The 26,299-nt window shown below is 47.7% G+C and overlaps 1 protein-coding gene across 2 annotated transcripts in view; it reads left to right on the top strand.

Moving 5' to 3' along the window:
- synpo (synaptopodin) overlaps nucleotides 1-26,299 on the top strand; it is a 53,935-nt gene that overhangs the window by 7,484 nt on the left and 20,152 nt on the right. Inside the window, exon 1 of one of the 2 annotated variants that reach the window (XR_015079408.1) lies at nucleotides 23,505-24,203. The exons of the other annotated variant lie outside the window; for it this stretch is intronic. The gene's annotated coding sequence lies outside the window, so the exon portion shown is untranslated. Of the gene's footprint in view, nucleotides 1-23,504; nucleotides 24,204-26,299 lie in introns of those variants that run through there. 2 annotated transcript variants of the gene reach the window in all.

Genomic DNA, 26,299 nt, shown 5'->3' with positions numbered 1-26,299 from the left:
CAGTTTGGAGGGGAGACTGAGGGAGGAGAGGAATCCCACAGTTTGAGGGGAGACTGAGGGAGGGGAGGAGTCCCACAGTTTGAGGGGAGACTGAGGGAGGGGAGGAGTTCCACAGTTTGAGTGGAGACTGAGGGAGGGGAGGAGTTCCAGAGTTTGAGTGGAGACTGAGGGAAGGGAGGAGTTCCACAGTTTGGAGGGAGACTGAGGGAAGGGAGGAGTTCCACAGTTTGAGGGGAGACTGAGGGAGGGGAGGAGTTCCACAGTTTGAGGGGAGACTGAGGGAGGGGAGGAGTTCCACAGTTTGGAGGGGAGACTGAGGGAGGGGAGGAGTCCCACAGTTTGAGGGGAGATTGAGGGAGGGGAGGAGTTCCACAGTTTGAGGGGAGATTGAGGGAGGGGAGGAGTTCCACAGTTTGAGGGGAGACTGAGGGAGGGGAGGAGTCCCACAGTTTATGGGGAGACTGAGGGAGGGGAGGAGTTCCACAGTTTGAGGGGAGATTGAGGGAGGGGAGGAGTTCCACAGTTTGAGGGGATTCTGAGGGAGGGGAGGAGTTCCACAGTTTGAGGGGAGACTGAGGGAGGGGAGGAGTTCCACAGTTTGAGGGGAGACTGAGGGAGGGGAGGAGTTCCACAGTTTGAGGGGAGACTGAGGGAGGGGAGGAGTTCCACAGTTTGAGGGGAGACTGAGGGAGGGGAGGAGTTCCACAGTTTGAGGGGAGACTGAGGGAGGGGAGGAGTTCCACAGTTTGAGGGGATTCTGAGGGAGGGGAGGAGTTCCACAGTTTGAAGGGGAGACTGAGCGAGGGGAGGAGTTCCACAGTTTTGAAGTCCTGTGAATGAATGAGTTAAGTTTAAGAAGGCAAATGGTATGTTGGCCTTCGTAGCAAGAGGGTTCGAGTACAGGAACAAGGATGTCTTGCTACAGTTGTACAGGGCCTTGGTGAGACCGCACCTTGAGTATTGTGTGCAGTTTTGGTCACCTTACCTGAGGAAGGACGTTCTTGCCATGGAGGGAGTGCAGCGAAGATTCACCAGGCTGATACCTGGGATGGCAGGAATGACGTATGAGGAGAGATTGTGTCGATTGGGCTTATACTCACTGGAGTTTAGAAGATTGAGAGGGGATCTCATCGAAACCTATAAAATTCTGTCAGGTCTGGACAGACTAGATGCAGGAAGGATGTTTCGGATGACCGGGGAGTCCAGAACCAGGGGTCATAGTCTAAGGATAAGGGGTAAGCCATTTAGGACTGAAATAAGGAGGAACTTCTTCACCCAGAGAGTGGTGAACCTGTGGAATTCTCTGCCACAGAGGGCGGTGGAGGCCAGTTCATTAAATATATTCAAGAAAGAGTTGGATATATTTCTTGAGGCTAAAGCGATCAAGGGGTATGGGGAGAAGGTAGGGACAGGGTACTGAGTTTGGATGATCAGCCATGATCTCATTGAATGGCGGAGCAGGCTCGAAGGGCTGAATGGCCTACTCCTGCTCCTATCTTCTATGTTTCTATGTTTCTAAGGTAGGAGAAGGGACGATGAATCTTGATTGCAATACAGTGAGGAAGCAGGGCGGAGGACAGGTGTGCAGGCCGGAACATTTGCAACTGAGGGGACTAAGAAGGGGCAGGTGTGGAGGACACAGTAGTAGCGATAAAGTAGAGTCAAGGAAGGTTGTAATGACAAGAGGATGGAGGCTAGGGTTGAATGAGGGATTAGACAGAAAGCTAAATCCTTACGATAGCAAAATACTGCAGATGTTGGAAATCCGAAATAACAACAGAAAATGCTGGAAAAACTCAGCAAGTCAGGCAACATCCGTGGAGAGAAATTTGAGTTGACGTTTCGGGTTTGACCCTTCTTCAAAACTGGAGAGAAAAGGAACTAGATCGAAGGCAGGGCTGCGATCGGACAAAAGAATAAAAGAACCAAAAGAAGTAAAAGAGATTAGAAGCTAGACGAGATGGTAATAGGCTGTGATTAGGTGTAAAGTGTACTGGCAGGGTAAAAGATAGCTGCCAGGTGTGAGAGAGAAACAAAAGGAAAGGGGGGGGGAAAGGAAAGGAGTGGAAAAATATAAGTGAAAATGAAATAGGGGCCGAGGTTATGATCTGAAATTGTTGAACTCGATATTGAGACCGGAAGGCTGCAGACTGCCTAATCGGAAGATGAGGTGCTGTTCCTCGAGTTCAGTCCGTAAGGGTGACCCCGAGCTTCCGGTCGCCTGTCATTTCAATTCACCGCTCCATTCCCACTCGGACCTCACCGTCCTTGGCCTCTTGTACTGTTCCACGGAAGCTCAACGTAAACTCGAGGAACAGCACCTCATCTTCCGATTAGGCAGTCTGCAGCCTTCCGGTCTCAATATCGAGTTCAACAATTTCAGATCATAACCTCGGCCCCTATTTCATTTTCACTTATATTTTTCCACTCCTTTCCTTTCCCCCCCCCGCCCTTTCCTTTTGTTTCTCTCTCACACCTGGCAGCTATCTTTTACCCTGCCAGTACACTTTACACCTAATCACAGCCTATTACCATCTCGTCTAGCTTCTAATCTCTTTTACTTCTTTTGGTTCTTTTATTCTTTTGTCCGATCGCAGCCCTGCCTTCGATCTAGTTCCTTTTCTCTCCAGTTTTGAAGAAGGGTCAAACCCGAAACGTCAACTCAAATTTCTCTCCACGGATGTTGCCTGACTTGCTGAGTTTTTCCAGCATTTTCTGTAAGCTAAATCCTTAATTGTGTTTCAGTGGAATGTTGTAGATGATTTACAGGACAACTTTTCAACATTTTCCTCTCTTTGCTTGCTTATTTTTGCTTCAAGACCTCTTGCCCCTAAATGTGGCTCCAGCTCGGCATGGCTTTGACTTTCAATGTTTGGTTGCCCACTGATTACCCTCCGCAAAGTGCTCCACCTAATGGCCTGGCAGAGCACCAGCCAGCGCACAATCCACCCCAACCTTAGGCGAGAGAGCTACCACTTATCTAAGTTCACACCTGGAGTTTAGAAGAACGAGGAATGATCTCAGCGAAACGTATAACATTCTTAGAGGGCTTGACAGGGTAGATGCTGAGAGGTTGTTTCCCCCTGGCTGGGGAGTCTAGAACCAGGGGTCACAGTCTCAGGATAAGGAGTCAGCCTTTTAGGACTGAGATGAGGAGAAATTTCTTCACTCAGAGGGTGGTGAATCTTTGGAATTCTCTACCCCAGAGGGCTGTGGAGGCTCAGTCGTTGAGACAGAGATCGGTAAATTTTTCAGCACTCAAGGTATCAAGGGATATGGGGATCGGGCAGGAAAGTGGAGTTGAGGTAGAAGATCAGCCATGATCTCATTGAATGGCGGAGCAGGCTCGAGGGGCCGAATGGCCTACTCCTGCTCCTATTTCTTATGTTCTTAAGATGCCCTGTAGATGTGTCTTTTCTTATTCATTCACAAGATGTGGGTGTTGCTGGCATGACCAGCATTTATTGCCCATCCCTAATTGCCCTTGAGAAGGTGGTGGTGAATTGCTGCATTCCATGTGGTGAAGGTGCTCCCACGGCGCTGTTAGAGAGCGAGCTCCAGGATTTTGACCCAGCAACGATGAAGGAACAGCGATATATTTCCAAGTCGTGATGGTGTTTGTGTGACTTGGAGGGGAACTTGGAGGTGGTGGTGTTCCCGTGCGCCTGCTGCCCTTGTCCTTCTAGGTGGAAGAGGTCGTGGGTTTGGGAGGTGCTGCCGAAAAAGCCTTGGCAAGTGGCTGCAGTGCATCTTGTAGATGGTACACACTGCAGCCACCGTGGAGTTGAGGGTCACATAGAGGGTGAGATTTGCTGCATGCTCACCTCTCCACCCGCGTTTTCTTTGGCCGCCCGCAATGGTGGGTTGCATTTTCCCCAACACGTTTCCCCTCCTATAGTGCATGGGACCGAATCTAAAGCTAAACTCGCTTGTCCCATTACTCAGATAGGCTGAGGTCAGCACACAGCGGCTTTGAACTCTGTGTGTGTGAGCACCCGACCAGGAAGAACATTCGCCTGATAGCAAAATACTGCGGATGCTGGAAATCTGGAATAACAACAGAAAATGCTGGAAAAACTCAGCAGGCCAGGGCAACATCCGTGGAGCGAGAAACGGAGTTAACGTTTCGGGTCGAAGACCCTTCGTCAGAACTGGAAAAAAAGCAGGAAGAGGGATAGATTATAAAGCAAGTGGGGGCTGGGAAAAGGGGGAGGGGATGAAAGAACAAAAGGGAAGGTCAGAGATAGGATACAGGAAACTCTCGATTTACCGGCACCTAAATAATCGGAAATCTCTGTTAACCGGCAAAATTCAGGAGTAGGTTCAGGTAAGTTTTACTTCATATTAGTGGCCGTTCCTGGATCTGTGGCTGTGTAACCGGGGTTCCTGCACCTGTTGCTAAGCAACGGGGACGCCTGGATCTTGTGGCCGGGGTTCCTGCACCTGTTGTTAAGCAACAGGGAAGCCTGGATTTGTTGCTGTGTACGGGGCTCTCGTACCTTTTACTATACCTCTCTGTAATCCGGACCTTTTGATAAACCGGCACCACGCCGGTCCCGTCGGTGCCGGATAAAAAAGAGTTTCCTGTAGAAAGCAGAAGAGATTAAGAGACATTGAGAGACATTGAGAGATATTCAAGGAACAAAGGGTGGCTCTGGATGAAGTGTGAATGGCCCTGGCAGAATGGAGGACAGCTGCCATGTGGGAGGGAAGAAAAAAGCCCAGACGGAATTGTGGATTTAAAAAAAAAGAAAGGGAAAATATATATATATATATATATATATGATAGAGGCCGAGGTTACGATTTGAAATTGTTGAACTCTATGTTGAGTCCAGAGGGCTGTAGAGTGCCTAATCGAAAGATGAGGATGAACATGAAAGATGAACATTCATCCATTGGGCCGTCAGGAGCTCGCAAATACTTCTCCTGAAGGAGCGCGTTCTTCCCAGAAGCACATTACTGACAGGGAGTTTCTGTAGCGTACAGCTGAAGATTACATCTGCAACTAATTGTGGCCGCATCAACTCAATGAGAATTCCAGCTGGTCTCTCCTCAAGGAAACCTCTTCCAGTAGAACTGAAAGACCCAGACAACTGGCGAAGCCCTGCTGCTATTTATTAACAAACGTACCTATAGTAAGATGAAAACTCTTTAAAGGATATAAAACAATTTAATGAGAGAAAGACGTGCATTTCTGTAGCACCTTTCACAACCTCAAGATGTCCCAAAGCGCTTTACAAGACAATGAAGTACTTTTGAAGTGTGGTCACTGTTGTAATGTGGAAAACACGGCAGCCAATTTGCACACAGCAAGCTCCCACAAACAGCAATGTGATAATGACCAGATAATCTGTTTTTAGTGATGTTGATTGAGGGATAAATATTGGCCCCAGGACACCGGGGAGAACTCCCCCCTGCTGTTCTTCAAAATAGTGGCTGTGAGATCTTTTACATCCACCTGAAGGGTCAGATGGGGCCTCGGTTAATGTCTCATCCAAAAGGCGGCACCTCCGACAGCACATCTCTCCCTTATTACTGCACTGCGAGTGTTGGCCAGGATTTTGAGCTCAAGTCTCTGGGGTGGAACTTGAACCCACAACCTTCTGAGCCAGAGGTGAGAGTACTGCCCACAGAGCCAGTCTCCAGATAAATACATTTCTCCTGAATTCCCTATTGGATTTATTAGTGACTAATCTTATCTTTATGGCCCCCTAGTTCTGGTCTTGTCCGTAAGTGGAAACATCTTCTCTACGTCTACCCTATCAAAACCTTTCATAATCTTCAAGAACTCTCGCAGGTCACCCCCTCGGCCTTCTCTTTTCTTGTGAAAAGAGCCCCAGCCTGTTCAATCTTTCCTGATGGGTATAACCTCTCAGTTCTGGAATCGTTCTAGTAAATCTGTGTTGCATCTTCTCCAGTCCCTCAATATCCTTTTTATAATATGGAGACCAGAACTGTTCACAGTAACTCCGAGTGTGGTCTAACCAAGGTTCGATACAAGTTTAACATCACTTCTCTGCTTTTCAATTCTATTCCTCTAGAAATGAACCCAGTGCTTGGTTTGCTTTCTTGTATGGCCTTATTAACCTACGTCGCTACTTCTAGTGATGTGTATAGCGGTACCTCCAGATCCCTCTGCTCCTATATTCAAGAAGGAGTTAGATATATTTCTTAAGGCTAAAGGGATCAAGGGAAATAGGGAGAAAGTAGGGACAGGGGACTGAGTTTGGATGATCATTAAATGGCGGAGCAGGCTCGAGGGGCTGAATGGCCGACTCCTGCTCCTATCTTCTATGTTTCTATGTTTCTATGTTTCCTCTACCCCATTTAGACACTTATTTTCCAAGGAGTATGTGGGCCTCCTTATTCCTCCCATCAAAATGCACCACCTCACACTTATCTGTATTGAAGTTCATTTGCCAATTACACGACCATTCTGCAAGTTTATTGACGTCTTCCTATAATTTGTCGCAGTCCTCCTCTGTATTAACTACACCCCCCCAATTTGGTGTCATCCGCAAATTTTGAAATTGTACATCCAATTCCCGAGTCCAAATCGTTTATGTAAATGGTGAACAACAGTGGTCCCAGCACCGATCCTTGTGGAACATCACTTCCCACCATTAGCCAATCCGAGTAACACCAATAACAACAAGGACTGAGATGAGGAGCGGGTGGTGAATCTTTGGAATTCTCTACCCCAGAGGGCTGTGGCGGCTCAGTCGTTGAGTATATTCAAGGCTGAGATCGATAGATTGTTGGATATTTAGGGAATCGAGGGATATGGGGATAGTGCAGGAAAGTGGAGATGAGGTAGAAGATCGGCCATGATCTTGTTGAATGGTGGAGCAGGCTCGAGGGGCCGAATGGCCAACTCCTGTTCCTATTTCTTATGTTCTTAACCACTTGTATTTATATAGCGGCGTTAATGTAGTAAAACGTCCCAAGGTGCTTCACAGGAGCGATTATCAAAACAATATTTGACACCGAGCCACATAAGGAGATATTTGGACAGGTGACCAAAAGCTTGGTCAAAGAGGTAGGTTTTAAGGAGCGTCTTAAAGGAGGAGAGAGAGGCGGAGAGGCGGAGAGGTTTAGGGAGGAAATTCCAGAGTTTAGGGCCCAGGCAGCTGAAGGCACGGCCGCCAATGGTGGAGCGATGAAAATCAAGGATGTTCAAGAGGCCAGAATTATCGGAGCGCAGAGATATTGGGGGATTGTAGGGCTGGAGGAGGTTACAGAGATAGGGAAGGGGGCGAGGGCCATGGAGGGATTTGAAAACAAGGATGAGAATTTTGAAATTGTGGTCTTGCTTAACCGGGAGCCAATGTAGGTCAGTCAGCACAGGGGAGATGGGCGAACGGGACTCGGTGCGAGTTAGGGCACGGGCAGCTGAGTTTTGGGTGAGCTCAAGTTTATGCAGGGTAGAATGTGGGAGGCCAGCCAGGAGTGAGTTGGAATAGTCGAGTCTAGAGGTAACGAAAGACGTGGACGAGGGTTTCAGCAGCGGATGAGCTGAGGCTTATCTACTTCCGTAAAATATATTAGACTACCTTTAACCTCTGCTCTCTGCTTGCTGTTTTGTAGCCAGCTTGCTATCCATGATAACAAGGCAAACATAACGTAGTCCCTTTATTGTATCATGAACTGCGATCGCTTCCTTACATTACAACAGTGACTACACTTCAAAAAGTACTCCATTGGCTGTGAAGCGTTTTGGGACGTCCTGAGGTTGTGAAAGGCGCTATAGAAATGCAACTCCTTTTTCTATTGCCTTCTTTAATAGTGAAAGTAATGAGAGCTCCTTAAAAGGTATGAACTTTTTATATGAATCCGGGTTTACAGAGGCCAAGCATTTTATTCGCGGGCAGGAGGCTTTAGTTAGGGAGAAAACAAATAGTACAGCTCGGGAAAATGACTTTGCCAGATGGGATTTTATGTCGCAAGAGAGCATTCCTTTTCATTTTTCCGTCTTTATTGCGCCAGAAGCTGTTTAAAGGGTTGAGGGGGTTGGATGGTTTTAACGAGCGAGTGGGCGATAAGCGACTGGGCTCTTTGCCTGCCTCCCCGCTCTCTCGCTACAAGAGATTGGGCAACGACTGTCCAAGTAAGTGTCAGCCGTGGCTCAGTGGGCAGCACGCTTGCCTCTGAGTCCGAAGGTCGTGGGTTCAGAGACTTGAGCACAAAGTCCAGGCTGACTCTCCCAGTGCAGTGCTGAGGGAGTGCTGCACTGTCAAAGGTGCCGTCTTTTGGAGGAGACGTTAAACCGAGGCCCCGTCTGCTCTCTCGGGTGGACGCTAAAGATCCCAGGGCCACTATTTCGAAGAAGAGCAGGGGGGATTTCTCCCCGGTGTCCTGGGGCCAATATTTATTCCTCAATCAACATCACTGACATGAATCAGTCATTCATGAAAGAAAGACTTATGAAATAATACTGAGCGGCCTGCGGGTGGCGCTGTCCAGGGAGAGTATAAATACTCGGGCACGGGCCCAGCTTGCGCAGGACATTCTTAACAGAAACTAGTGAAGGACGCAACTAGACCTCCATGTTGTAAAACAGTTGATTAAAGCTTTGTTTAACGCTTAGACCAAGTGCCTAGTAGTTTTCTTACGTCAATCACTAAAGCAGATTATCTGGTGATTATCACATTGCCGTTTGTGGGAGCTTGCTGTTTGCAAATTGGCTGCCATGTTCCCTACAACAGTAATTACACTTCAAAAAAGTAATACATTGGCTGTAAAGTGCTTTGGGACGTCCTGAGGTGGTGAAAGGCGCTGGAGAAATGCAAGTCTTTATTTCGCTGAGGGGCATGGTGCTGGTAGATTGTTTCACTGCCTGAAGAGAACAAGTGAGTTCATCAAGAACTCGGTGTGATAGAATACATCAACAGTTTACTCCAAAGATCGCGCCCTTGAAATTGCACAGTGGGTATATTAGCATACAAGTCTTTAACGCACTGATATTAAATTCTTCTCTCTGCTTTGTTGGTCTTGGAGGCGGAGCAGCGCAGATTCACCAGAATGATACCGGGGGCTAAAAGGGTTAAATTACGAGGACAGGTTGCACAGACTGGGCTTGTGTTCCCTTGAGTTTAGAAGATTAAGGGGTGATCTAATTGAGGTGGTTAAGTAGGGTAGATGGATAGAAACTAGTTCCTCTGGTGGGGGGAGTCCAGAACAAGGGGGCATAACTTAAAATTAGAGCCAAGCCGTTCAGGAGTGATGTCAGGAAGCACTTCTTCACACAAAGGGTGGTGGAAATCTGGAACTCTCTCCCCCAAAAAGCCATTGAGGCTGGGGGGTCAATTGAAAATTCCAACACTGAGATTGATAGATTTTTTGTTGGGTAAGGGTATTAAGGGTTGTGGAACCAAGGCGGGGAGATGGAGTTAAGATACAGATCTGTTTTGATTTCTTTTTGGGTTCAATAACGACTCATTTCTGAAAGAGAATGTTGTTTAATCTAAAGTCTTGTTCAAGACTTTCTACAGCTTTTTACAGGACACACCATGCTGTGATGCATCTAGAATCAAAACTGAAAGTAAAACTGTCAGCCTGCTTGTCTGGTCACATGACCTCTGCTGCTAAGGCACAAGCAATCAAAAACACAGACAAATATGCTGTAAGGCATAAGTAATCAAACACAGACAAATATCATCACTATTTGCTGATATCATTACAAGATCAACCACGATCTAAATGAATGGCAGAACAAGCTCGAGGGGCTGAATGGCCTCCTCCTGTTCCTATCTTCCTAACAGAGGCATTAACTCTTTTATATTTTATTGAAGTAATTTCACTGGCCAGGAGTTTCACGGAGATCGCTTGTCCAAGCACACTTTGGGCTGGATTTTCATTCAGAAGTCGGGTTGGAGGCGAGACTACAACTTTCGGGGTTGTAGTCCCACCTCCATCGAGATGCGGCCAATCCACGCGATTTTCACTTGATTGACCTTGTTGAGCCCGCCCAGCGGGCTCAGCGGGCCAATTAAGGGCCACCCTGCAACAGGTGACGTCATAGACTGAAATTTCATCTGTCAAGAGGTTTTGACAGATGAAATATCAGTGTTTCACAGCTGTTTGAAGCTGTCAAACACTGACAGTCTTACTTCTAACATGAGTCCTTCTCCACAGACTCAGTTAGAAATCTCTCCTGCACAGAAAGCTGCAGGCTGTCACTTTTGACAGTTCGCAGCCATTCTGCTTTCTGTGCCGGTGAGATGAGGGACTCCCGAGACCTAAAGGAAGGAAGGCTGAAAAGATAAGAAAATGTATTTAAAACTTATTTAATCACTTTAGACACACCAAACACACTTACCTTTGCACTCATGCACACATCACTCACCTGAACACCGACATCTCAACCCCTCCAAGCCCTTCAACCCGACGGCCCAACTCCTCCAACTTGGCCTGGTTTGGAGCCATCGGAATTCCCACAGTTCAATCTTAAAAATAGGGATTAAGCTAAAAACTACCTGTTAACTACCTGTTAACAGGCAGTTAATTAGCACTAATCCCTTCCCGCCTCGGGTAGCCGGGTCCCAGTACGGGGCGGGTGCCCGTCCCCTTTGAAATTGGCATGGAGGCAGGTTGGGGGCAGGATGGGGTCGGGACCCCCGATTTCAGGAATTTAAACCCCCCCCCCGCCCTGCACGCCTCCAAACCCGACTCCATGGCACACTGAAAATCGAGCCCTTTGTCTTTTAGAAAAAAAAAAAATTTCCGTGCATTTTCTCCCGAAGACGCGGACTCCGTGCTGGGGTACGGGGTTTCCTCAGGCTCCTGTGATCTTCAGCTTGTGAACTTGGGCAATGAGAGGCGGGAGGCAATTTGACCGTGATTGGCGTCGCAGCAGCGCCGGAACCTCTCGTTCCCCCTGCACATATCAGAGTAGAATGTCACATCAACAGCAACACCTTGCATTTATCCAGCGCCTATAAGGTAGTGGAACATCCCAAGCCGCTTCACAGGAGCGATTATCTGACAAAATTTGACACCGAGCCACATAAGGAGATATTCGGAGAGGTGACTAAAAAGCTTGGTCAAAGAGGTAGGTTTTTTGAAGGAGCGACTTAAAGGAGGAGAGAGAGGCGGAGAGGTTTAGGGAGGGAATCCCAGAGCTCGGGGCCCAGGCAACTGAAGGCACGGCCGCCAATGGTGGAGCGAAGGAAATCGGGGGATGCGGAAGGGCTTGGAGGAGGTTACAGAGATAGGGAGGGGCGAGGCCGTGGAGGGATTGGAAAACCTGGGTGAGAAGTTTAAAATTGAAACAGGAAACACAAAGAGACCAAACCCAAACCAAATAGAAGTGAAAGATAAAAGCGAAGACAATTATTGTGTGATTTTTCCCAGAAATTAACCTAAAAAGAATGTTTTTAAAAAACCCACAAAAAGAAAATTCCCACGTAACAGCTTCATTCTATAGCAGTGAGTCACCTCCGGTAACTTCCAAGAAATTTCCTTCAAGCTTTAAAGGGTGAGGACAGGTTGCACAATCTTGGCTTGAGTTTAGAAGGCTAAGGGATGATCTAATCAAGGTGTTTAAAATGATCAAGGATTCGATAGTGTAGATACAGAGAAACTGTTTCCTCTGGTGGGTGGGGGGGGGGGTGGAGTCCAGAACAAGGACCAAAATGAGAGCCAGGCCATTCAGGGGTAATGTCGGGAAGCACTTCTTCACACAAAGGGTGGTGGGATTGAGGAGACGAGGCCTATATTCTCCAGAGTTTAGAAGAATGAAAGGTGATCTCATTGAAACATTCAAAATTCTTACAGGGCTTGACAGGATAGATGCAGGGAGGATGTTTCCCCCTGGCTGGAGAGTCTAGAACCAGGGGTCACAGTCTCAGAATAAGGGGTCGGCCATTTAGGACTGAGATGAGGAGAAATTTCTTCACTCCGAGGGTGGTGAATCTTTGGAATTCTCTCCCCCAGAGGGCTGTGGAGGCTCAGTCATTGAGTATATTTCCATATTTAAGAAAAGATATACTTGCTCTCGAGGCAGTTCAGAGAAGGTTCACTCGGTTGATTCCGGAGATGAGGGGGTTGACGTATGAGGAAAGGTTGAGTAGGTTGGGCCTCTACTCATTGGAGTTCAGAAGAATGAGAGGCGATCTTATCGAAACATATAAGATTGTGAGGGGGCTTGATCGGGTGGATGCGGGGAGGATGTTTCCACTGATGGGTGAAACTAGAACTAGGGGGCATAATCTAAGAATAAGGGGCTGCCCTTTCAAAACTGAGATGAGGAGAAACTTCTTCACTCAGAGGGTAGTAAATCTATGGAATTTGCTACCCCAGAGAGCTGTGGAAGCTGCAACATTAAATAAATTTAAAATGGAGATAGACATTTTCCTAGCAGATAAGGGAATTAGGGGTTACGGGGAGCGGGCAGGGAAGTGGACGTGAGTCTAGGTTCGGATCAGCCATGATCCTATTGAATGGCGGAGCAGGCCCGAGGGGCCGTATGGCCTACTCCTGCTCCTACTTCTTATGTTCTTATATTCAAGACTGAGATCGATAGATTTTTGAATATTAAGGGAATCAAGGGATATGGGGATATGGGGAGTTGAGGTCGAAGATCAGCCATGATCTTATTGAATGGCGGAACAGGCTCAAAGGGCCGGATGGCCGACTCCTGCTCCTATTTCTTATGTTCTTATGAAAATCTGGAACTCTCTCCCCCCAAAACAGCTGTGGATGCTGGGGGTTCAATTGGAGCTTACAGCACTGAGCTCGATAGGTGTTTGTTGGTTCAGGTGATCGAGGGATACGGAGCAAAGGCAGGTAACTGGAGTTGAGGTACAGGTCAGCTATGATCTCATTGAATGGTGGAACAGGCTCGAGGGGCTGAATGGCCTCCTCCTGTTCCTATGGAGGAGCAGAGAGTGAGGGTAGGGGTGTATGACTGGAGTAGATCAGTGAAGTAGTGAAATGACCGGAGATATGTATATATGATCTGGAACGCGCTGCCTGAAAGGGCGGTGGAAGCAGATTCAATAGTAACTTTCAAAAGGGAATTGGATAAATACTTGAAAAGGAAAAATTTGAAGGGCTGTGGGGAAAGAGCAGGGGGGAGTGGGACTAATCTGTCGCCTTATCTGAGGAAGGATGTTCTTGCCATGGAGGGAGTGCAGTGAAGATACACCAGGCTGATACCTGGGATGGCAGGAATGATGTATGAGGAGAGATTGGGTCGATTGGGCTTGTACTCGCTGGAGTTTAGAAGAATGAGAGGGGATCTCATTGAAACTTATAAAGTTCTAACAGGACTAGACAGACTAGATGCAGGAAGGATGTTCCCGATGGTCGGGGAATCCAGAACCAGGGGTCACAGTCTAAGGATAAGGGGTAAGCCATTTAGGACAGAGATGAGGAGGAATTTCTTCACCCAGAGAGTGGTGAACCTGTGGAATTCTCTACCACAGAAGGCAGTTGAGGTCAATTCATTAAATATATTCAAGAAGGAGTTGGATATATTTCTTAAGGCTAAAGGGATCAAGGGATATGGGGAGAAAGCAGGGACAGGGTACTGAGTTTGGATGATCAACCATGATCTCATTGAATGGCGGAGCAGGTTCGAGCGGCCGAATGGCCTACTCCTCCTCCTATTGGGTAAGATTGATTGGGTGGTGTTTCTGGGGGGATTGACAGTGGATAGACAATGGGAAGCATTCAAAGATAGAATGGAAGAATTCCAGAACATGTTTATACCGGTTTGGCATAAAAATAAACCTAAAAAGGTGGCTCAACCGTGGATAACGAGGGAAATTAGGGACAGCATAAAATCAAAAAAAAGGGCATATCAACTGGCAAAAAAAAGCACCAGACCGGAAGATTGGGGGCAGTACAGGATACAGCAAAAGAGGACAAAGGGATTAATCAGGAAGGGGAAAATAGAATACGAGAGTAAACTTGCAGCAAACATAAAGACAGACTGCAAAAGCTTTTATCGGTATATCAGGAGGAAAAGACTGGTTAAATCCCAAGTCGGTCCCTTGCAGTCCGATTCGGGAGAATATATAATGGAGAATAAGGAAATGGCAGACCAATTAAACTCATACTTTGGTTCTGTATTCACAAAGGAGGACACAAATAACCTCCCAGGAATATCGGCAAACATAGGGACTAATGAGAGGGAGGAGCTGACAGAAATTAGTATCTCTAGGGATATGGTGTTGGGTAAGTTGAGGGGACTGAAGGCCGACAAATCCCCGGGGCCTGATAAACTACATCCTAGGGTACTTAAGGAGGTGGCCCTGGAGATAGCAGATGCTCTAAGGATCATCTTCCGGAACTCCATTGACTCGGGAACAGTACCCGTGGATTGGAGGGTAGCTAATGTTACCCCAATATTTAAAAAGGGGGGTAGAGAGAAAGCAGGGAATTATAGACCAGTAAGCCTTACATCGGTTGTGGGCAAAATGCTAGAGTCCATTATTAAGGATAAAATAGCGGAGCACTTGACAAATGGGGAAAGGATCGGACAGAGTCAACATGGATTTACAAAGGGTAAATCGTGTTTGACTAATCTGCTGGAATTTTTTGAGGAAGTAACTGGTAAAATAGATGGGGGAGAGCCAGTGGATGTGGTGTACCTTGACTTCCAGAAAGCCTTCGATAAGGTTCCACACAAAAGATTATCATGCAAAATTAAGGCTCATGGAATTGGGGGCAAAGTATTAACGTGGATAGAGAACTGGCTGGCGGATAGAAAACAGAGAGTTGGAATAAACGGCTCGTTTTCGGAGTGGCAGGCAGTGACCAGCGGGGTGCCGCAAGGATCTGTCCTGGGACCCCAGCTGTTCACAATATATATAAATGATCTGGATCAGGGAATTGGATGCAATATTTCCAAATTCGCTGACGACACTAAACTAGGAGGAGGGGTGGGCTCTGATGAGGATGTCAGGAGGCTACAGTGCGATTTGGACAGGTTGGGGGAATGGGCGGATACGTGGCAGATGCACTATAATGTGGATAAATGCGAGGTTATCCACTTTGGGGGTAAAAACAGGAGGGTAGATTATTATCTAAATGGCAATAGATTGGGAGATGGGGAAGTGCAGAGGGACCTGGGTGTTCTTGTGCACCAGTCACTGAAGGAGAGCATGCAGGTGCAACAGGCGATTAAGAAGGCAAATGGTATGTTGGCCTTCATATCAAGGGGGTTCGAGTATAGGAATAGGGATACCTTACTACAGCTGTACAAGGTGCTGGTGAGACCGCATCTGGAGTATTGTGTACAGTTTTGGTCGCCCCATCTGCGGAAGGATGTTCTTGCCATGGAAAGAGTGCAGCGGCGATTCACCAGGCTGATACCTGGAATGGCGGGAATGACCTACGAGGAGAGATTGAATAGTTTGGGCTTGTACTCACTGGAGTTTAGAAGATTGAGAGGGGATCTCATCGAAACATATAAAATTATGGCAGGCCTGGACAGGCTGAATTCAGAGAGAATGTTTCCAATGGCAGGGGAGCACAGAACCAGGGGCCACAGTCTAAAAATAGCGGGCAAATCATTTAAAACAGAGATGAGGAAGAATTTCTTCACTCAAAGAGTGGTGAGCCTGTGGAATTCCCTGCCACAGAGGGCTGTGAAGGCTAATTCAATAAATATTTTCAAGAGAGAATTGGATATATTTCTGAAGGCTAAGGGGATTAAGGGTTACGGAGAAAAGGCGGGGACGGGGTACTGAACTGGTAAGATCAGCTAAGATCTCAGACGAAGATCAGCCATGATCTCATTGAATGGCGGAGCAGGCTCGAAGGGCCGAATGGCCTACTCCTGTTCCTATCTCTATGTTTCTATGTTTCTATGTTTCTATCTTCTATGTTTCTATGTTTCTAATTGGAGAGCTCTTTCAAAGAGCTGGCACAGGCACGATGGGCTGAATGGCCTCCTTCTGTGCTGTAAGATTCTATGATGTTCAATGTTACTGAGTAAAACCTTCAAACACTCAGACAACAGGGTTTTCGGGGGAATTCTGCAGGCTGACCAAGGTTTACACAGGGTAACCCCATTGTGCTTTATTTCCCAGAAAGGTCTGGAGAGTCATCGAAAGTGGAATGAGTCAGCAAAGTTACAGCTGATCTAAGAGGCAGCGGCCATTTTCAGGGTACAGGAGAGATTTACTGGAATGGTTCCCGGGATGAGGGACTTCAGTTAGGTGGAGAGACTGGAGAAGCTGGGGTTGTTTCTCCTTGGAGCGGAGAAGGCTGAGAGGAGATTTGATCGAGGTGTTCAAAATCATGAAGGGTTTTGATAGAGTAGAGAGAGAGAAACTGTTTCCAATGGCTGAAGGGTCGGTAACCAGAGGGCACAGATTTAAGGTGATTGGCCAAAGAACCAGAGGCGACATGAGGAAAAACTTTTTACACAACGAGTGGTTAGGATTTGGAATGTGCTGCCTGATAGGGCGGTGGAAACAGATTCAATAGTAGCCTTCAAAAGGGAATTGGATAAAGACTTGAAGGAGAAAATATTTGCAGGAATATGGGGAGAGAGCGGGGGAGTGGGACTAACTGGATTGCTCTTCGAAAGAGCCGGCGCAGATTCGATGGGCCGAATGGCTGCCTTCTGTGATTCTATGATTCTATGATCACAAGCCCTGAGGTTAATTTATTACCAACAGGCCTACACTCATGGATGTGATTACGATCTGACCTCTCCGCGCGTTGCCTCAGGATTGGGATGGACCGAGCCCCAATACAAAAATGGAAAGAAAAGACAGACTTGCATTTCTATAGCGCCTTTCACGACCTCAGGACATCCCAAAGCGCTTTACGGCCAATGAAGTGCTTTTTTTAAGTGTAGTCACTGTTGTAATGTAGGAAGTGCGCACAGCAAGCTCCCACAAACAGCAATGTGATAATGACCAGATAATCTGTTTTTTAAATGATATTAATTGAGGGATAAATATTGGTCTCGGGGATAACTCCCCTGCTCTTCTTCGAAAAGTGGCCGTGGGAGCTTTTACGTCCACCTGAGAGGGCATCCGGGGCCTCAGTTTAACGTCTCATCCGAAAGACGGCACCTCCGACAGTGCGGCACTCCCTCAGTACTGCACTGGGAGTGTCAGCCTGGCTTTATGTGCTCAAGTCCCTGGAGTGGGACTTGAACCTACAACCTTCTGACTCAGAGGCGAGAGAGAGAGTGCTACCCACTGAGCCACAGCTGACACTAGCATCCTGGTAGTCGATGATACAATGATAATGGAGTTGTTACCTGATCACAGCGATCAATCTCTATCAATGAGTCTACAACAGACCCAGACACGAGGCGAGGAAAACCCCCAGTGGTGGAGGAGCTTTGGGGAACCAGAGGTCCACAGTCACCTGTTCCCCCCGAGCTCGCTACACTCCCCACACGACGCGTCTCAAATTACTCATAATTGGATCCCAAAATGGTATTACTGAAAGAAATCTATTGAATTTGCATGTGAATGGTTCAACACTAACTGCTTCCCCCATCTCCCGAGGGAGCCTGTTCCACAGACTGACCACTCGCTCACTGAGAAATTGTTTCCGCAGATGAGTTTTGAACTTCTCCCCCTTCAAGCACAGACCGTGTCCTCTGGCTCTACTGTTCTTTATTTATTCATTCATAGGATGTGGGCAGCATTGGCTAGGCTGGCATTTATTGCCCATCCATAACTGAGTGTCTCACTCGGCCATTTCAGCGGGCAGTTAAGAGTCAACCACAATGCTGTGGGTCTGGAGTCACATATAGGCCAGACCGGGTAAGGGCGGCAGATTTCCTTCCCTGAAGGACATTAGTGAACCAGATGGGTTTTTACAACAATCCAATAGTTTCATGGTCACCATTACTGAGACTAGCTTTTACATTCCAGATTTATTTAATTAACTGAATTTAAATTCCCCGGTTGGCATGGTGGGAGTTGAACTCATCACCTAAGCCGGATTATTAGTCCAGTAACATAACCACTCCCATAGCATGATCCTAGAATCATAGAATCATAGAATGGTTACAGCACAGAAGGAGGCCATTCGGCCCGTCGAGCCCGTGCCGGCTCTCTGCAAGAGCACTTCAGCTAGTCCCACTCCCCCGCCCTTTCCCCGTAGCCCTGCAAATTTATTTCCTTCAGGTACTTATCCAATTCCCTTTTGAAAGCCGTGATTGAATCTGCCTCCACCGCCCTTTCAGGCAGTGCATTCCAGATCCTAACCACTCGCTGCGTAAAAACGTTTTTCCTCACGTCGCCTTTTTGCTAGTTTCCCATTGAAAGAAACTAAGAGAAAGGCCATGAACTTTTACCTGTGAGCTGATAATCCTCAGGCCGGAGGCTGGGAGATCTTCGCTCCCTGGAGGTGCAGACTGACGAAGAGAGACAGCGTGAGAAAGAGGCACAGATACCCACATAGGAGCAGAAAAGAGAGACACTGACAGAGAATCACAGAGAGAGCGGCATAGAGAGACAGACAAGTAGAGATAGACACACTCAGGCACAATAGGTAGAATAGGAGAGGGAGAGACAGACAGAGAGACGCAGGTAGAGAGAAACAGACAATGAGCGACACAGAGACAGAGAGGTAAACTCAGGGAGACATAAAGAACTTGTATTGGTGCCTTTGAAGATCTCAGGACGGCCCAAAGCGCTTGACAGCCAATGAAGAACCTTTTGAAATGCAGATACTGCTGTCATGTAGGGAAACGCGGCAGCCAATTTGCGCACAGCAAGATCCCGCAAGCAGTAATGAGACAGTGACCTGATAATCCGTTTTTAGTGATGTTGATTGAGGGTTAAATATTGGCCCCAGGACACTGGGGAGAACTCCCCTGCTCTTCTTTGAAATAGTGGCCGCGGGATCTTTTACGTCTCGTCCGAAAGGCGGCGCCTCCGACAGCGCGGCGCTCCCTCGGTACTGGCCACTGGGCTGTGTCGGCCTGGGTTAGGTGCTCAAGTCTCTGGAGTGGGGGACCCGAAGCAGAGAAACCGAGTGGGACATAAACAGACAGGAGGGAGAGATAAACGCGGAAAGAGAGAGAGAGACAGAAAATAAAAGACGGCTGCAGCTGCTAATTTGAGCCATGCGCCCTCATGTGACACTCAGAGTGACACCAGCAGTAAAGAGCGAGATCCCTGACTGCCAGCTGGTGATTTACCCTGAGCAATGAGCATTGAGGAGAGGAGAATCTTAGAGCAAATATATTCAACAAGCCATGTGTCTCTTTTGTCACAATGGCTCAATTTTCGACATGGCCTCGCCACTCTGTCACTGAGGACAGGCTGGGAATTATAGGGATTTGTTCCTGTTAAACACAGGTCAGCGAAATGTCAACACTTTTGACTTTTAAACAAACGGGTCACATGTCCTATATTTAAAGTACGCAATTAAAGGGACAGGGTCAAACGACACGTGGCGCACAGTTAGCCGAGAGGTGAGTGATCTCGGCAGTCCTATTTTTACATGAGTTCTTTTTTAAGAATGTAGGAACAGGAGGAGGCCATTCAGCCCCTCAAGCCTGTCCCGCCATTCAGTGAGATCACGGCTGATCTGTACTTTAACTCCATCGACCCGCCTTGGTTCCGTAACCCTTAATCCCCTTACCCAACAAAAATCTACCAATCTCAGTTTTGACATTTTCAATTGACTCCCTCCCAGCCTCAACAGCTTTTTGGGGGAGAGAGTTCCAGATTTCCACCACCCTTTGTGTGAAGAAGTGCTTCCTGACATCACCCCTGAATGGCCTGGCTCTAATTTTAAGGTTCTGCCCCCTTGTTCTGGACTCCCCCCACCAGAGGAAATAGTTTCTCTCTATCTACACTATCAACTCCTTTAATCATCTTCAACAGCTCAATCAGATCACCCCTTAACCTTCTATACCCGAGGGAATGCAAGCCTAGTCTGTGCAAAATGTCCTCATAATTTGTATACAACCTCATGGCACCCTGACAGTGATCAAGAGCGAGATTTTCTTTCATAAGAACATAAGAAATAGGAGCAGGAGTAGGCCAATCGGCCCCTCGAGCCTGCTCCGCCATTCAATAAGATCATGGCTGATCTGATCCTAACCGCCAATCCACTATCACAGAACCATCTCCTGAATCTAACAGAATTAGACACACGAAATAGGAGCAGGATCAGGCTACACGGCCCCTGGGCCCGCTCCGCTACCCACAGGGCCATGACCGATCTGAACCTAGACTCATGTCCAAATTCCTGCCCGCTCCCCGTAACCCTTAATTCCCTTTACTTCTAGGAAACTGTCTATTTCTGTTTTAAATTTATGTAATGATGTAGCTTCTGCAGCTTTTTGGGGCAGCATATTCCATGGACCTACCACCCTCTGAGTGAAGTAGTTCCTCCTCATCTCAGTTTTCAAAGAGCAGCCCCTTATTCTAAGACTATGCCCCCTAGTTCTAGTTTCACCCATCATCGGCAACATCCTCCCCGCATCCACCCGATCCAACCCCTTCACAATCTTATGTGTTTCAATAAGATCGCCTCTCATTCTTCTGAACTCCAATGAGTAGAGTCCCAATCTACTCAACCTCTCCTCATATGTCCATCCCCTCATCCCCGGGATTAACCGAGTGAACCTTCTTTGTACTGACTCGAGAGCAAGTATGTCCTTTCTTAAGTATGGACACCAAAACTGTACCTAACTCAGGGAACTGAGGCTAATTGCAGTGAATTATAGAATCCTACAGCACAGATGGAGGCCATTCAGCCCATCGTGCCTGTGCCGGCTCTTTGAAAGAGCTCTCCAATTAGCCCCACACCCCCCTGCTCTTTCCCCGTAGCCCTGCAAATTAGTCCTCTTCAAGCACACGTCCAAGTGTCTATTGAAAGTTCCTGTGCAATCTGCTTCCACCACCCTTTCAGGTAGTGCATTCCAGATCACAACAACCCTCTGTGTGAAGACAGTTCACATCCCACAAGCAACTGAAATTAGCTCACTCTACCCAAACCAGTACTGAATCCTGAGAGAAATGACAACAGAAAATGCTGGAAAAACTCAGCAGGCCAGGCAACATCCGTGGAGAGAAGATAGAGTCGACGTTTCGGGTGAAAACGCTTTGTCAAAACTAAAGAGGCACAGGAAATGAAATAGATTAAATCCTGAGCGCTTGTATGTCCCTATCACTCAGTTACACCACTGAGCATATAGAGTCATAGAGTCATAACGGCACAGAAGGAGGCCATTCGGCCCATCGAGTCCATGCTGGCTCTCTGTAGAGCAATCCAGTCAGTCCCATTCCCCCCGCTCTATCCCCGTAACCCTGCAAGTTTATTTCCCTCAAGTGCCTATCCAGTCTCCCCTTGAAAACATTGAGTGTCTCCGCTTCCACCACTTCCGTCGGCAGCGAGTTCCAGGATCTCACCACTCGCTGCGTAAAAAAGTTTTTCCTCACGTCCCCCCTGTATCTCTTGCCCAAAACCTTAAATCTGTGTCCCCTAGTCCTTGTACCATCAACTAGTGGGAACAGCCTTTCCCCGTCTAGCCTATCCAAACCCGTCATAATCTTGTACACCTCTATCAAATCACCCCTCAACCTCCTTTGCTCTAATGAAAACAAATCCAGCTTCTCCAACCTGTCCTTGTAGCTAAGATCCCCCATATAGGTCACCTGCAGTTAATGCTCCTGGGCTAATAAAGCACAGGTGGTGAGTTCACATCCCACCATGGCAAATTGTGAAAGTAACTTCAACGATTGTGTGGGCTGGCATCAGAACCATGAAAATCTGTCGGATATTCGTAAAAACCCAACTGGTTCACGAATCTCCTTCAGAAAGAAAGCACTTGCATTACTATAACGCTTTTCACGACCTCAGGACGTCCCAAAGCGCTTCACAGCCAATGAAGTACTTTTCTGATGTGCAGTCACTGTTGTAACATAGAGAAACGCGGCAGCCAATTTGCGCACAGCAAGATCTCACAAACAGCAATGTGATAATGTCCAAATAATCGGTTTGTCTTTTTTTAGTGATGTTGGGTGAGGAATAAACAATGGCCCCAGACAAGAGGGAGAAATCCCCTGCTCTTCTGTATGACTCAATTCCATAATTGTGCAAGTAGAACAGAAATTTATTAACAAAAGTACCTATAGTAAGATGGAAACTTGTTAAAGTATCAAACAATTTAATGAATCAAAGACTTGCATTTATATTACGCCTTTCACAGCCTCAAGATGTCCCAAAGTGCTTTACAGCCAATGAATTACTTTTAAAAGTGTAGTCGCTGTTGTAATGCAGGAAACGTGGCAGCCAATTTGCGCACAGCAAGATCCCACAAACAGCAATGTGATAAATGAGCAGATGATTTGTTTTAGTGACGTTGATTGATGGTTAACTGTTAGCCAGGACACCGGGGGGAACTTCTACAAAATAGTGGCCATGGGGCCCATTACGTCCTCCTGGTTTAACAGCTCATCAAAAAGACGGCACCTCCGACAGTGCGGCACTCCCTCAGTACTGCACTACAGGAGTGTCGGCCTAGATTTTTTTGTGCTCAGGTCTCTGGAGTGGGACTTGAACCCTATCTGACATCAAGAGGTGAGAGTGCTGCCCACTGAGACCACGGCTGAGACCGTGACCCCATTTCTCAATACTGGCAAAGGTCAAACTCACACCCCCAGATGCCCTGCACTGGCAGCAACTTGGGCTGGGCAAGAAAAGAATAGAATTATAATTCTCATTCTCGTGTTCAAATCTCTCCAGGGCCTTGCGCCTCCCCTCCCTATCTCCGTAACCTCCTCCAGCCCCACAACCCTCCGAGGTCTCTGTCCTCCTCCAATTCCGGCCTCTTGCGCAACCCTCCGATTTCCATCGCTCCGCCATTGGCGGCCGTGCCTTCAGCTGCCCGGGCCCTGAGCTCTGGAATTCCCTCCCTAAATCTCTCCGCCTCTCTCTCCTCCTCCTTTAAGATGCACCTTAAAACCTTTGACCAAGCTTTTGGTCACCTGTCCTAATACCTCCCTATGTGGCTCAGTGGCAAATTGTGTCTGATAATCGCTCCTGTGAAGCGCCTTGGGACGTTTTTAAACTCAGTTTAAGGCGCCGGATAAATGCAAGTTGTAAAGTAAATAGTATTGCATTCACCCACCACAACATGAGGGTGGGGCCAGAAAAACACTTTAAACAGCTAAGACCGATGTTTAAAAACTCTAACTATATCCCTTCTGCCCCTTGACATTCAACGACATTACCATCGCTGAATCCCACACCATCAACATCCTGGGGGTCACCATTGACCAGAAACTTAACTGGACCAGCCACATAAATACTGTGGCAACAAGAGCAGGTCAGAGGCTGGGTATTCTGCGGCGAGTGTCTCACCTCCTGACTCCCCAAAGCCTTTCCACCATCTACAAGGCACAAGTCAGGAGTGTGATGGAATACTCTCCACTTGCCTGGATGAGTGCAGCTCCAACAACACTCAAGAAGCTCGACACCATCCAGGACACTTGATTGGCACCCCATCCACCACCTTAAACATTCACTCCCTCCACCACCGGCGCACCGTGGCTGCAGTGTGTACCATCTACAAGATGCACTGCAGCGACTCGCCAAGGCTTCTTCGGCAGCACCTCCCAAACCCGCGACCGCTTCCACCTAGAAGAACAAGGGCAGCAGGCGCGTGGGAACACCACCACCTCCAAGTTCCCCTCCAAGTCACACGCACCATCCCGACTTTGAAATATATCGGCCGTTCCTTCATCGTCGCTGGGTCAAAATCCTGGAACTCCCTCCCTAACGGCACTGTGGGAGTACCTTCACCACACGGACTGCAGCGGTTCAAGAAGGCGGCTCACCACCACCTTCTCAAGGGGCGACTCGGGATGGGCAATAAATGCCGGCCCTTGCCCAGCGACGCCCACATCCCAGGAACGAATATATATATATTTTTTTAAAAACCTTGTTGCTTTAAGAGGAGGCGTGTAACGAGGAGGGCGCTATGACCCAGGAGAGGGAATCGTCCCTATCTGGGCTTGGTAGCGGCAGCGAACTCTGAGCTCAACACCGCTCTGTGGGATTCGCTGCTATTTAAACCCCTCCAGTGATTTCATTCCGCTTTGCAGAAAGTTAAAATTCGTTTGACAGACATATGCATTTGCTGCCCGGTGTCTGATAGCCGGCTGGCACAGTGGGAAAAAAAGGCGTTCCAAACTTTACAGTTAAATTGCCGAAGAGCAGGAGATAACTTTACAGTCTGGTGTCAGCTGTTGAGAAAACGGTAAGAGAAAGTATTCAAAGCATGAGAGTGAATAAGTAATCTTGTATTTTACTTTTCCACAAAAGTCAAGAGATTTATTTTTTCATTTTAAGCAGTACAGGTTTAAAAAGTAGAATCAAACAACTTTCTGCTAAGTTCGTAAACTAAACGCAGCAGAAAGTCCCCCCCAACTAGAATGTGACTCAAAAACTTCTAAGAAAAGTTAGAAAAAAGTTTAGAGGAAGAAAAAAACCCAAAGTGTGCTCATTCGGGTTTTTTTTTAAAAAGTAAATATATTTTAAAATAGTGATTGAAATCATCAAGCCAGATTAATTCTAGTTGTATTATTAATTAATAAGTTGTGTGCCACTTAGTTTAAGAATTCACGAGTTCCCACTCCCAGACTACTGAGGTGGCAAAGTAGAACTTAAATGACTTTATCTTTAAATGTTTATTATTCAGATTCGGCGCTTTGCTTCATTATCAGCAGTCGGGGTAATTCTGCAGGGAAATAGGAGACTTGAATTTGATCCCATTGTTGTTTGTGTACCTCCTCGGGACCTGTGTGGTGTAGATATTAGAAAGAGTGTGGGACTTCACTGCTGACAGGTTAGCGGGATTATCAGCTTCATGCTTGGTTCAGTATGAGAAGGACACAGAACCTAACTCGGTGTATCGCATGGTCTAGCGCCACCTCCTGGTGACTCTGGGTGCAATGCTGCTAAATGGAAGACTTGCATTTATATAGCGCCTTGCACAACCTCAGGACGTCCCAAAGCGCTTTACAGCCAATGAAGTATAGTCACTGTTGTAATGTGGGAAACGCAGCAGCCAATTGGCGCACATCAAGCTCCCACAAACAGCGATGTGATAATGACCAGATCATCTGGTTTTATTAGTGATGTTGATTGAGGGATAATTATTGGCCCCAGGACACCGGGGAGAACTCCCCCTGCTCTTCTTCCAAATAGTGGCTGTGGGAGCTTTTACATCCACCTTGAGAGGGCACCCGGGGCCTCGGTTTAACGTCTCATCTGAAAGACGGCACCTCCGACAGTGCGGCGCTCCCTCAGCACTGCGCTGGGAGTGTCAGCCTGGCTTTATGTGCTCAAGTCCCTGGAGTGGGATTTAAACCCACGGCCTTCTGACTCGGAGGCGAGAGAGAGAGTGTGCTGCCCACTGAGCCACAGCTGACACTACCATCCTGGTAGTCGATGATACAATAATAATGGAGTTGTTGACTGATCATGGCGATCAATCTCTATCAATGAGTCTACAACAGACCCAGACACGAGGCGAGGAAAACCCCCCAGTGGTGGAGAGCTTTGGGAACCAGAGGTCCACAGTCTCCTCCCGAGTGGGATCTTTTACGTCCACCTTTACGACCCTTCCGACAGCGCGGCGCTCCCTCAGCACCGTACTGGAGCGACAGCCTGGATTTTGTGCTCAAGTCTCTGGAGTGGGACCTGACCCCACGACCTTCTGACTTTGAGGTGAGGGGGCTACCCACTGAGTCACGGCTGACACCTTCCTACAGCTACATGTGCACACTCCTTCTCAAGACGCGCTAAAGTTTGTTTTTTTATTTGTTCCTGGGATGTGGGCGTCGCTGGCAAGGCCAGCATTTATTGCCCATCCCTAATTGCCCTCGAGGAGGTGGCGGTGAGCCGCCGCCTTGAACTGCTGCAGTCTGTGTGGTGAAGGTACTCCCACAGTGCTGTTAGGGAGGGAGTTCCAGGATTTTGACCCAGTGACGATGAAGAATCGGCGATATATTTCCAAGTCAGGATGGTCTGTGGCTTGGAGGGGAACTTGGAGGTGGTGGTGTTCCCATGCACCTGCTGCCCTTGTCCTTCTAGGTGGAAGAGGTCGCGGGTTTGGGAGGTGCTGCCGAAGAAACCTTGGCGAGTTGCTACAGTGCATCTTGTAGATGGTACACACTGCAGCCACGGTACGCCGGTGGTGGAGGGAGTGAATGTTTAAGGTGGTGGATGGGGTGCCAATCAAGTGGGCTGCTTTGTCCTGGATGGTGTCGAGCTTCTTGAGTGTTGTTGGAGCTGCACTCATCCAGGCAAGTGGAGAGTATTCCACCACACTCCTTACTTGTACCTTGTAGA

This window comes from Somniosus microcephalus, chromosome 8 (assembly GCF_052327205.1).
Source record: "Somniosus microcephalus isolate GS21.2 chromosome 8, FLI_Smic_1.0, whole genome shotgun sequence".
Taxonomy (NCBI): domain Eukaryota; kingdom Metazoa; phylum Chordata; class Chondrichthyes; order Squaliformes; family Somniosidae; genus Somniosus; species Somniosus microcephalus.
This window is presented reverse-complemented; position numbering and strand designations above follow the sequence as displayed.